Raw genomic sequence first — 12040 nt, forward strand, 5'->3', positions numbered from 1 at the left:
AGGCACAAAGATGACCAAAACAGTTGCTGGCCAGCAAGTGCCCAAACTAATTCTGAATTTAGAAATCATGTTTGAGAACCATTTTGCTCTGATTCAGCCAGTTCAAATCACCATTCTGTCTGTGTGCAAACAGCAGTAAATGGGATGACTAATATATATTCTTTTCTAGTGCTTCCTGCACAGGCAATGGTGCTACTTAATGCTCACCACCTTCTATAAGTGCTGTTCTAGAAAGAAGTCATTCAGATGACCTTACACCAATTCTACACTGGTGAGACTCCACTGAATGTTCCTACATTTGTGTTTTCACCACTCCAAGTGAAGCCAGGAGATTTTTCTCTTCTTTGTAGGAGAAATACCTGTTGCTATGGAGCACTGGGGATCTAGTATGTGGGTAAGAAGGGATCCTCTTTCTCAGGACAGAGAGGAGTAGATACTTCCCAGGTGTCATCACAGCCTCCATCCCTAGCAGGGATTGTGGCTTCTTGATTCATACACAACAACAAACCCACCAGACCCACTTCTGCTTCTCCACCTCCAACACAGAGGTCTTGCACAGCAGAAGAGGTCTTCTCTACAGGATCCCAGAGCAGGATGGACAAGAGTTCTGTTCTTGCAAAAAAGGAAACATGTTCTTGCCTGCATTTGGGCCTAAATTACAGGAAAAAAAAAAAAAAAGGGTGGGGGTGGATTCTACTCCAGATTTCCCTATGAGAGATGTCAATGCTGAGTCAAACACAGCACAACAGCCCTGGGGAACCTCAGGAGGCAATTACAAATGCTCTGACAAAAATGCTCAGGTAGCAACACGTTCCAATTAAGAAGGTGTTGCTACCTGAGCAAAGAAAACGAAAGTGACTAAAGAGATTTACAGCGCAGATGACAGTGCTGCTCTTTTTCTTGAAGGATGCAGTTATGAATGACACATTTGTTCTGTCAGGATGCCACAGAAACACTTCTGAAACTGTTACACAGCAATGGCACTGTTGGCTGTGCTGTCTCAATAGCTCTGCAATGCCAGAAACAAACACGAACCACTCTCCATGTGATGCAGGTGAGTGATTCAGGCAGCACCTTCCTGTTGTGCACAACCAGGTTTCCTTGGCAGGGTCTGCGCTCAGCAGCCAACAGGCAAACCTACAGATGTGGGTCAACCAGGCCAACAAAATCAAATAGGTGTCCAATGACCAACACTCTGCTTTTCCAGGGAAACTGGAAACTTTCCCTTCAGATTAATCTTTACAGAATAAAGCTCCCACTGGAGGTCTCAAGACAAACCAAAAAAGCATGCCCTGATGGTGAGAAGGTAACAGTATTAGCTGCTGCTGATTTTGTTAGGGATTTCTCAAGAAGGCGACTTTTTAAACAAGCCTAAGTAAATTTGATGGCACTGACACATTTTTTTTCTCCCAGGTATTGGTGCAAAAAATCCTCAAGCAAAGATTCTGGGTGGTAAAGTAGTTAGAGTTGAACAAAACTCCTCTCCACGGAGCTGTGAAAGCAGAACGTGAACCCCAGACTCATACACAGACTGCTCCTAAAACAGATTTCCTTCTCTACTTACGAACACCAAGATCAACCCTTAAGGACCTCAACATTCCTTCTTCCTTAGGGAAGAGCACCCTTTTTCTTCCTCTTAGTGTAATTTCACTCCTCAAAAGCATACCAGCTCCCTGTCAGCAGCATTTTCCCTTATCTGTGTGGGTGCCTCCTGTCCTCCCCACATCCACAGGAGCAGAATGAAGGGACCTGTAGAGTGCAGTGTGTCCCAGTTTCTGAACCGAAGCATAACCCAGCATACTGCAGCCAACCTCATTGAAAGGTCATACAGCAGGAAGAAGTAAAAGCTCCCAGGTGCATTTCACTGAGACAGAGGGTAGTTTGTTTCAATTAAGTGCAACAACTTTATTGCCAATCAGAAAAGGTATCACTCAGGTATCCTTTGCCCTCTCCTCCCTGCTGCACACACAGAAATCACACACATATTTTCTGTCTGGCGTTACAGACTGCAAATTAAGCCCTGTTCCCATGGAAATTAAAAAAAATTTTATAGCCCAGACTGAGGAGAGGACTGTATCCCCCCGGCAAAGATCATGGCATATTGCACAGGCAGCAGCACCTACCTCTGTGAGCCGACAGAGCCAGCAAGTCAACATAATTCCTCTTGGATGGAGACGTTTACCCCAGCTCAGACAGCCGGGGCTCTGCTGCCATGCCTGGAGCTTCGGACACGCCAAGAGAGCATCTTCTGTGAGCAGCGCGGCTCCTCTCACACACCGAACTGCAGCAGCGGCAGCCTGAGAGAGCAGCAGCAGTTGAATTGCTGCACATGTATCTCTGCAGATTATTTCCTGCTCAAACACTTGGCGTAAAAGCAGATGCTCTTAACCCTCTGGAGGCCTCTGCCTTTTTCCCCCCTCGGCAGAAGAAAGCTAGCAACTCCAAATATTCTGCGGTGAGGCCGGAGAGGAATGACCGGAGACTCGCAGGGCATCTTCCGAGAAGTAGTCCCAACCTCGTGTTAGTTGCAGTCACTTTGTGCTCAGGGAGCCAGGCATTCCCACAGCAGCCCACAGCATCCCCAGCCAGGCACCACACGGTTCCCACTGCATCACCCACTGCAGATCCCCAGGCTCCAGCAAAGCACCGCTCGTAGCTCACATGGGAGGGTGGCCAGAGGTCTGACCCTGCAGCTGGAGGCCACGGCCGGGCAGGCGAGGAGGTGAGGGACACGAGAGGAGCACAAGTGATGTGGCAAGCCCAGCAGTGTCACCCAAACTCAGGCATGCAGGGCTCCTGCTCCTGGCACAGAGCTCTGCGGTCGCAGGCGCTGCCCCATCACCTGCAGGCACCCACTCGGCGGGCAGGCACGGAGCGTCCGCGTGGCACTCGGCTGGCTAGCGTCAGCACTGCTCCCTCTCACAGCCTGCGAATGTGACTGGAAAGCATGGCTGAAAACATGCTACAATTAACAGGAGGGAGGGAGATACTATTGCTCTCCTGCTAGTCTTAAAGGCACATTGCTCACATGTGCCTGTTGAGAATGCGAACGCCCACAGCTTCAGACCCAGCGTCTCACCCATCTGCAGGCAGCCGAGAAGCCCAGGCAGGAGCCCTGTCTGGGTGTGGGGAAGGAGAGCACCCCAGGAGTCAGGAATTGAAGGGGCAGCTAGCAGGAGTCCCTACATCAGGGGCTGGGAGTGAGGCCTGACACACCTTCACCACTGTCCAGGGAGCCAAACCAAGCCCCTGTCACCCAGCCCAAGTGCTAGCCCCTGTCAGTGGCACCTCCACCAGCATCCCAACCACACATGGGTCAGACTGGCCACTGCCCCACTCAATCCCACGTGGTACCAGCCATTGTCTCCAGCAGCCAAGGAGGGCTTGGTATAGCCTAGGAGCATGGTGCCCCTCTCCTGGTCTTGGCAGGAGAGTCAGATTAGTGGCACTGTTCCTGCTGGAGATACTGGCCAGGACCACAGCAGCAGCAGGTGCAGTTTTGCACCTTGGTGTTACACAGCAAGGATATCCCTCGTGCACAGCCACAAGCTGAGGCACTGAAATCCAATATGCCACACGTGCTAAAGCTGTGATGAGTCCAGCAGGTCTTAGACTGGCTGTAGCTTCTGGTGCAATAGCCACCTCCCTCCTGCCCCAGGGCTTGGGCCAGCAGGCTGTGCACCAGCTCAATGCCACATGTTCTCTCTTTGGTTCTCCTCATATCCTCTTCTGAGTGCCTTGGGATACTCTGGTTTGTCCTTCATCATGACACAGCACAGATACAACAATAACAGTGCCCATAAGTCCAGCCCACATCAAGGTTTTCCCTCCCTTGCCCCCCTAACAGCTGGCATCTGAACCTCAGAAGTCAGCAAAACAGGTGATTTACACCATTATAAATCTTCACTTTTTTCTCAGTAGCAGTTGTTGCCATAGATAACATGCTTTTCTGAGCAGGACCAAACGGTGTGAAGCCCTGAACCTTGTTAAGCCACTTTGCGTCACACAGCAACCCGTTAGCACCTTTGATTCTCCAAGGCCATGGAGACACCAAAATTAACCTGATCAATACCTGCCCCCATCACTGCGAGGCAAGCTATTAGTAGTGTGGATATTTCAGCCTGAGCATACAATGCCAAAACAAATTACTACGGTGAAAAGTAAGTTAAGCATCCTGTAACTTCAGGCTTTCCTGAAAAATAGTCTGAAAGGGAAGGTACAGACTATATACCATTAACACAAAATCAGCAGAGTTACCACTGAGGCAAGCATGCACCACAGCAAGACAAACACCTGCTTTCCCTGTAGTGCTGGTACAGAGGGGCCATTAAAACACGATCACCTCATGAAACAAGCGCAATGCATGTTTCACTGCTTCCGGGCCATGCAGCTTCGTGCAAAAAATACCACGGTGAATTAGCTCAAAATGGTCTTTATTAAGCACTGCACATCTTAAAGAAAGCCTTTTTAACACCAGACCTACAAAACAAGCATAAGTAGTAATCAAAATGCTAGGCAGAGACACTTAAGGCTTTATACTCCTGAAGTTTTTCCCCTGAGTATCAAAGATCAAATTTGTTCTACAGAAGATAGCTGAGGATTTCTCAAGTTCAATGCTTCCTGAGCTCATTGATTAGTATGCAAACACAGCACAGTGACTACCAGCACATCACTACAAGCATCTATCCTGAAAAAAGGCAATCCTCTGCAACTCACTCAGTAGAAATATTCTATGTACAGGCACTATTACTTTTTTAAACTGCAAGACCTGATGGACCAACCAACTCTAAATTCAGGGGAAATGACTGCTTATTAAATGCATAAGATCAAAGGCTTATTTGAGTTATTCCATCATGTACAACAGAGTGTTTTGGAGTGAGAAACTCAGGTCAGCAGGGTCATCTCTTTCAGTCAGATACCAGATCTGTCACTAAAAATTATGCACGTTTGCAAGGGTAGATTTTTTTTTTTGATTTAGTGTAATATGAGACTTCATTCTAAAAAATATTTGAGCGTAAGGAAGCCATCATATTTTGAAGTGTCATACAACAGAAAGCTGAATCATTAAAGATGTCTGCAAACAACTGCAAGACCCAAAACTCACATCACAGTTCTACTAACCTGCATATTCCACCAAATATATGTATTCTAATTAGATAACACAGACCTTCACAAAAAGAAAATCACTGCAAAACAACCTTTATCAAAGGCTTTAAATCCATAATAAATAAATGTAAACTGTAAGAAACACAGCCACCATTACAATGGGGGTTAAAAAAAAATAAAAAAAAAAGAAAAAGAACCTTGGAAGTCAGAAACCTGACCATAATTATTCCCAACTTTCAGAAACATATTTTCAAGTGTATTGCTATGTGATACCTGACGAATAACAACACTAAAACCTCTTGAAACTCAGAGCTCTCAGGTGGTGGATGTGTCTGTGCACACAAAACAAGCAACTACAAAACAGACAGCACACATTCAAGAGCACCCAGCATGCTGACCCTACTGGGATTTATAAAAATAACAGCACTATTTTAAATGGCTACTTTGGAAAAAAACAATAAAACCAAGCAGGAACAAGAGAGATGGAGGCCTGGCATGATGAAGCTGTACCCACTTACATGGGTCCTGTAAATATTGTGGCTCTCTCTGCTCAGAAATCCTGGAATACTGACCTCAACCTTCTTCATGTTACAAAATTCCCATGCTCTACTCCTGAAATTCAACATCTAACTTCTCTTTATAATTATTCTTCTACTATACTCATATAGTGCATGAAGACTAATCTATCTTCCAAGAAATGGTTTGTCCTCTGCTGTTACCAAGTTGCAAAAATCACCATTCATTTGTCACAGGTAAGTAAACAATTCATACATCAAGTAAACCATTCGTACATCTATTGTCAGTGCACCCTTCAGGTCACACATAAGAAAATCCTTACAAGTGGGAGGAAAGGGCTTCTGCACAGTGTGAAAAGCAATGTCAGCACGATCATTTCAGCCGTCTGGAGAGTGATGGGGGTGCCTGGAGTTTTACTTGTGCACTTCATGCACTGAAGCAACTGCATTGGGCAACCCATACATGGCACAGGCAAGAACCTGAACTCCTGCAGATAACGATGGCAAGAGCAGCACTGGAAGAAGCCAGGACACCCTGGGTAAGCAACAGGTAGGGAGATTGTCCCTCCTGAGCCTTGCATCCACTTTTGATGCATGCAGTAAGAGCCATACTCAGCCCAGTGAACAGCTCCTCTACAGACCATGAACTGAAAATTTTGACCAAGAAAAAAAATTTGGCAGATGGTGAGAGCTTCTCTTAGAAGAACATTTCACACACACACCCAAAATCTGTAAAGAGTAATGCCCAATTCTGTACTCCCTACAAGCTCTTGGCTACAAATAAATTACAGAGTCTCTTGGATATGCCAAACCTTCCATGCCAGCGTTCCCTGAACTTGTTCTCCTGGCTACCCACCAGAGCAGCTCCCAACATTTTGCATCACTAATCACTCCAGTTTTTCTTATCAGCCCCTACCAATAACCAGCTACTGAGTGCTTACCATAACCCCAGGGATGCCTGCATTCAGAACCACTGGGTTGATAGTGAAGGGGTTCCAGCCAGAAGAGAGGTGCAATAGCAAATACCTGAGCATGGAGTTTGGGAAGCAACAGCACCGAGCTTTAATATGCAGCTTGCTCAGAAACTACCTCCCAGCAAATTTAACAAAAGGAGCAACTAAAGCATTTACAGTTTTGAACACTCACACACACATTAACCTGGTGAGCTGTCAGTCCTGAGGTTTATTTATATTGGAAAAACTTCAGAAGTTCAAAAAAACCATTAGCATCCAAGGAAGCCACACTGCAGCACCTCACTGGGAAACATCGTAGAACCAGTCTGCAGTGTTTACCTAAGGAGATGCAGGGAAAAGCTACGGACATCAGAGGCATAAATGCCCTTTCAAACACCCTATCCGCAAGACAAAAACCCACTCTTTTGACTTGGCCTATTTAGAGGCAGATATTACTGACTATGAATCTTCAAGATATCAGCATTGTATTGTGGTTTTTTGCGAGGTTTGGTTTTGTTTGAAATCAGTGTTTATGTTGTGCTTGAAAATACTCTATTGTATTTAGCCATTAGAATCCCACAGCCCTCCTTGTATCTGGGATTTAAAAATGGAAGTATTTGCACTGTGAGCAAGGTTTGCAGAATTCAATGAATGTGTTGGCAAAGAGTCAAAAGAGCATGTTTGGACAGCCTGGGGATTATAAGGTCCCCCCTGCGGCCTTTTACAAGCTAGCTGGTTTCACCTTTATCAAGGCTTCCTACTGGAACTACTTTTGTGAAGTCAGCCTTGATTTCTCTGAAATTTTAAAATGTATTTGAGAAATTAAACATTAAAATAGGACCACAGGAATAATTCATAATAATTAATAATAATCTTATATCTACTAATGTCCTTTGTAGTCAGAGACATCTGGGCCAAACTCTACAGCCAAAATCAACTATGGTATCTACAAGTACAAAACAATCTACTCAAAATGGAGCTCTCAAAGAAGACAAATCATCCTTCAGAAGTCGGGCACTGTGGTTCTGACTGCTGGTGCTTCTTTCTGGTTCAGTAATGAAAGAAAGGTAGTAACTATGAATAAAAAACTCCAAAAGGTGCCAAAGAGAGACTGTAGCAAAGAGAAAAAGCCTGTAGCAAAGTGACCACCTGGGTATTGAAAGACAAACTCTCCTAAGGCCCAGATGCAGGAAGAATGATTAAACATGGAATCAGAGCCCAAACTACAAGTAGATCCAGTTTCTTCGTGCAGGCAAAGTGAAGCTAGAAGTATTTTAGGAAGGTGAGCACTGGTAATAGCTTTACTGTAGGACAGCTAGGTTAAATTGAGCTGGGATAAAAAGGAGTGAGACTGAATTATTTAAGCTTCCTTTCTGGCCATATGTGCTGTGAACAGCTGATAAGTTGTAGGAAGAACATGCTACTTTTAGAGCTCTTGACTTTCCTGTGCCAGGGTCCTTGTCTCTCTGCTGAGCAAACAGGGAACTAATGCTTATTGCTACTGGGAAGCTGGGAAACATGGGTTCTCCCTCGCCTCTGGTGCTGGCTGATGAGTTATTTTGGGCTAAACATTTAAGTTCATAACCCATTCTTTAAAATGGCCCCAAGATTCCATGCATATTTGGGAGGTGCTCTGAAAAATGCCAGCGCAGCTTAGTTCCCATCAGCATCTGTCTGCAACAACAAAGACTCCAAAAACAGAAAGATCTCTCCAGGCAACCATGATGAGCAAGCTCTGTGTTCAACTGGGACACACAAATATCAGGGAAATATTGTGAGAAGAGGTCTTGAAGAAGCACTGTAGCTAGTTAATGTCAAATGAGGAGCTCAACAAATGTCAAATGTGTCTTCAACATCGGACCAGAGCTGCACTGGCTCGGGACCCAGAAAGCCACGGGAGCACCCCAGCACCCAGTGGCTCAGGGAGCCACACCAAAGTCATGGGACACTTTCTGGCACCCTCCCCACCTCATCTTCTTTCTGGGGATTTTCTTTGTAATGAAATTCTTCCTTTTATCAAAGATTTCATGAAACTTCACAGCCAAGTTCAATTTTCTATTTATATCTGTTTTACTTTCATACAGTTTTGGAAGAATTCTGAAAGGATTCTACCATACACATTTGCCAGAGTTCGATAAATATTGTTTCTGTTCAAAGGTCCACAGGAAGCAACAACAGAACCAGTAGATTCACACCTCCACCTTCCTGTTGCACTTCTGGAGACCGCCTCTCTGGTATGCACCCACAGGACAATCCCCACCTTTCCTTTGCCTTGCTGTTGCCCACCCTGCTGCTCCCAGATGCAGCATCCCTTCCCTGGGACTCCACTGTCCTAAATACCAGTTACAAAAATTTCCATGTGCAGGGCCTCACATATTAGCACTTGTGGAAAGAGAACCAATGTTAGCACCAAAAAGCTGTTAGGGGACTGTGGAAGCACTGAGCTTCTTTTCACACAAAACTGCATTGGGAATTTGAATTGGGGGTGTCTCTCTGTTTCTCAGCTGCAGCATGAGCTTCTCCATGCTTCAGGCATCACCTGATGGAGTCAAAGCACAAAACAGTCAGTTATTCAAACCTGCAAGGTTCGAAAACCCCAGCTGAGAAAGTGAAAGAGGAGTGAGATATCACAACTGACAAACCACAGCAGAGAAAGGAGACTTGCTCATGCTGGGCTGAAGAGGAGGTTTCTTACACAGCAGCTGTCAAAAACCTTGTTCTGAAATGGCTATGCAAGCCTCACCTCAGCCTTGTCCTAACTCGGACAGCTGGGGACAGCTCTGCAGTTTCCCCAGGAATTCCAAGAGCTCCTGTGGCCCCAAGGGCCTTTCTGGAGAACAGGGAGATGACACTGTCCCTTTCTGCACCCATGATACACTGTGGGGCCCCTGTCCTCCCTTCTGCTCCCGTTTCACACTCTCTCTTAGCCAGTGGGTAACAGAGTGAGGGTTGGGAAAACACTGGAGAGGAGCCCAGTGGTCAGTGCACTGATACAGCACATGGTGTCCTGAGCTCTCTGCTGTCCAAGCACACACACTCCCTGTCCTGGGCTGCTGGGATGCCACAGCTGCTGTTCCAGCCGTGGGCTGAGGTGTCGGTTCAGCACCTTCCAGCTGGCCAGAGCAGCATTCTGTGTCCCAGCCCCTTTGCAGGACACTCACTGGTGCACTGTGATTGCTCAGCCTGAACACATTAACCCAGGAGCTCTAAAAAGGTTTATCTGAACTGGGACTGAAAAGAAAATTACAAAGAAGCTTTGGCAGAAGGGTGAAACCTATCATTAATTTTACTAGTGAGTGATCTGAAATATATAAACACATTGTCCTTTTATAGCAGGACTGTTTTTCTCTATTGCTGCCTTAAAAATGTCATACTAGCTCCACCTAGCACACGGAATGGTTGTACTAGCACTGGGGAATTAGTCAGGATTAAATATGGCCACTTTTGTTCAGTTTGATCAACTGGTTATTTTTTGCAACTCAGACTAATGCTTCCATTCAATTCCTTCCACCATCTCCCACAGGAAAAATATGGGCTTCAGCTAATCTCTCAAGGGTACATTTACTAAGAATGCAAAAGATTTTACAAATAACTGAGGGGGAAGGCAACACTTTGTTATGCATCACATATATTTTAAAAGTCCATTAGAGTGCTCCAGATTTATCATGCTACCAGAACTCAGATGGGTATTTAATACCAGTAAAATTTTATAGGTCAATGCAGAAATCTGACTGACTGATCCAAAATTGCCTGGACAATAAAAGTGTTCAGGCCACCCCTTGCAAATACTGCCTAACAACTCGTCCTTTCCAAGCCCTACTGGTCCCAACTGGAGCAGTGTTATCTCATTAAAAGCTTCTGCCCAGTCACTAAGCACTACAACCACTAAAACAGGATTTCTGGAATATTAATTCCAAAGGACGACAATCAAACATAGTGCTACTACTACAGCCCACCTAATTTTTTGTGATTGGCTCTCCACTAAATTTACTAAAAGAAATTGGCAATCAACAAACAATACCTTTGACAATAGACAAAACAGAAAGGTTTTGGAGAAGGGGCAATCATTGAGGTAAGATATGAACTTACTTACAGAAAGCCAGGAGGAATTACTGTGCCATCTAATGGGACAACTTCCCTTCTGAACAATGCGAGTAACCAAAAGATAAATCATGCAGGGCATATTTTCCAATGTTTGGGTCACAAGTTTAATGAGAAACTTCACTGCCATTCAAATGGCTGGTCCTATGGGCCAGACTGTGCTGTCTGGGGCATATTCTGTTTTGGTTTCTCACTGAGGTCGGAAAAGGCTGTGAAGATTTGAGGGAATCATGTGAAGTTTAAGATTTGCACATCCTTTCCATGGGCTTAGGATTCCGCCATTCAAATGATTTGTAGTTGAAGTTCATGGGCTTTCTCATCATAAGGGACATAACACTTTTTCTGCACTGAATGACAAACAGACTCACAGCTGTGGCACTTCAGATGGGATGGGAATGGCCCTTTACAAGAGACAGACCAAGGGCATTCAGAGAACACCCTGAGTCCCTCCAAACTCACACTGCCAACCTGACCAGTTCTGAGTTCAAGCACTTCTGGTTAGAGGCCGTTCTAAGGTTCTAGGAACACATAACTTGTTAAGAAACCCGCAGACAAAGGGAGAATGATGGGCACAAGTTACTTGGATTTGTGAAAAAGAGGACCTAAAGCAGATTGCCTTTTACAATTACACAGCCACAGGGAGAGAGCACAGCAATAAAGACATGGCAGAAACACAACAAAAGCCCTCACACATCCTCAGAATAGTGTGTTACCCGCAGGAAGCAGGCTCCTTTGTATATACACTAGCAACCGGTCTCCTAATACTTTCATTTTCAAAGAAAACTAACAAAACAGCAAAACCATTTTGAAGATTAGGCCTTCTGCAGAGATAAGAAAAAAAGCTGATATAGACCTTAGTCACAGCACTGAATAACAGCAAAAAGAGTCAGAGAAACACAGATCAGAGCATACTCCACCCACGGGGATTGGAAAGGTGAGTGCATGCCTGAAAGCTGCACTCCCTTTCCTGCGTGGGAATCCTGCTCCTGTTTTACAAATGCACCATCCCTGCTGCACACACTTGGAGCAGCCCGAGCCCATACGCCTGGGTGGCCCACACACAGACACGTGCCAGTTCCATCAGGGCAAGAGATGGTGAGTGACTCTGCATGCAGATGGGGAGTGAGGTAACGAAACCAGCGCCAGCTCTTTGGCAGGAGGCTGCTGGGCTGATGGGGTGATGCCATGTTGATAGCAGATGCTGCTAACACCTGTTGATGGGTACAGCAATCTCTTTTTAAAAGCAGTCAGCCTTGGGAGGCAGGGAAGCATGGGGCTTCGAGGCACTCGGGTACAGAAACAGATAATTGCATTGCGGGTGCCAGTAAGCAGTAAACAAAGGAAAACTGTGCTGCAAGGTTACAG

General features: G+C 45.5%; 1 protein-coding gene across 3 annotated transcripts in view; it reads right to left on the minus strand.

The window, feature by feature from the left end:
- HTR2C (5-hydroxytryptamine receptor 2C) overlaps positions 1-12040 on the minus strand; it is a 263086-nt gene that overhangs the window by 208674 nt on the left and 42372 nt on the right. The window contains exon 1 of one of the 3 annotated variants that reach the window (XM_042039845.1): positions 2124-2971. The exons of 1 other annotated variant lie outside the window; for it this stretch is intronic. The gene's annotated coding sequence lies outside the window, so the exon portion shown is untranslated. Of the gene's footprint in view, positions 1-2123; positions 2972-12040 lie in introns of those variants that run through there. One more of the 3 variants, XM_042039840.1, reaches the window with a different exon arrangement.

This window comes from Corvus kubaryi, unplaced genomic scaffold, assembly GCF_017639235.1.
Source record: "Corvus kubaryi isolate FWS band 111438036 unplaced genomic scaffold, C.kubaryi_AGA036_p1.0 37395, whole genome shotgun sequence".
NCBI lineage: Eukaryota > Metazoa > Chordata > Aves > Passeriformes > Corvidae > Corvus > Corvus kubaryi.